We start from the raw sequence: 1497 nt of genomic DNA on the forward strand, positions 1-1497 counted from the left end.
TCCACGAGACGTTCGGCGGCGGCTTCTCGCCCACCGCCGTTCTCAAGCTGCGCCGCCTCGCGCGCAAAGTCGCGCGCGGCAGCGTTGACCGCACGGCCTACTCGCCCAAGTACTCGCTCTCTTTTATGTCCCACCATGCAGAGCGCATCTCTCTCTCTGTTGTGCGAGGCGTGAACCGCGCCATTCGCTCTCACCTGGCAACCCTGTCTGCACGTCTCGCGCGCGCGTGAACAGGGCGGGCTCTCTCGGCTACGGGACCGGCCCCAGCTTCGGCTGAGGGCAAACAAGCTGCCGAGCCCAAATCACTGTGAGAGTCGTGATTTCTTGTTTGTTTGGTTTTCAAAAATCTCTCAGACTCGACAAATGCCATCAAGAATCACAAGGACTGGTTCGCGCACCAGGAGCTCGTCAAGGCGCGGGATGTGCACGTCAAGAACAACCCGTCCCTCGGAGACAGCGCCGTCAACAACCGCGAAGCCGCGCGCCTCGTCTCCGCCTCAACGCCTTTCGCCGGCAAGGCCTTCGATGTCCGTGTCGACGGTACGTACGCCACCGCCCTCTCCTCCGACACCCTCCAGGACGAGCTCCAGCGGAAGCTCGGCCTTTGGCTCTCCGCGGCGCTTCCCACCCTACGGGTCGCGCTCGAGCGGGGCATGCCAGTCGATTTCTTCGGCGACTACCTTTACAACAAGGCCCACCACCGGCGGCCCCACGACGGCGTCCTCGCCGCCTGGGCGGACGCGATGCGCGCCCCGGCCAACGCGCCGGTCGTGCACGGTGACAAGGAGAAACCAGAGCTCACCCGGCAGTACAATGAGGGGTACAAGACTGACCTCGCAGAACCCCATGCGGGGCCAGGAGGATGCGATGAGGTGAATGAAGTCAAGCTCTGGACGCCCCTCCTCAAGACCTCCTCGCCGGGCGTTGGCAACGCCTCGAGTGGCGGCACGCCCGCCTCCGTTGGCCACTCCTACGCCTTCGGCAACACCGAGGAGAAGGCCCGCCGCCTGAACATGGGCTGCAAGGCGCGCGGGCAGCCCAGCCAACCCTTCTCCCACAAGACCGGCCACGGCTACGTCAAGGCGCATCGCGGTTTCTACCACGACGCGATCTTTGTCAAGCGCAACAACTTCAACCTGCTGCTCCACGAGACGTTCGGCGGCGGCTTCTCGCCCACCGCCGTTCTCAAGCTGCGCCGCCTCGCGCGCAAAGTCGCGCGCGGCAGCGTTGACCGCACGGCCTACTCGCCCACGTACTCGCTTTCTTTTATGTCCCACCATGCAGAGCGCATCTCTCTCTCTGTTGTGCGAGGCGTGAACCGCGCCATTCGCTCTCACCTGGCAACCCTGTCTGCACGTCTCGCGCGCGCGTGAACAGGGCTAGGGCAGGGGTCAGGGCTCTCTAGCCCGTAGCCCGATGCCAATCATCCGGCCCGCTGGGTGCGCTTCTTAGCTCCCCACCCCGGCCCTGGATGTGAGGTTGATGACTGCACTCCAA

This window comes from Emiliania huxleyi (assembly GCF_000372725.1).
Source record: "Emiliania huxleyi CCMP1516 unplaced genomic scaffold EMIHUscaffold_2203, whole genome shotgun sequence".
Taxonomy (NCBI): Eukaryota; Haptophyta; order Isochrysidales; family Noelaerhabdaceae; genus Emiliania; species Emiliania huxleyi.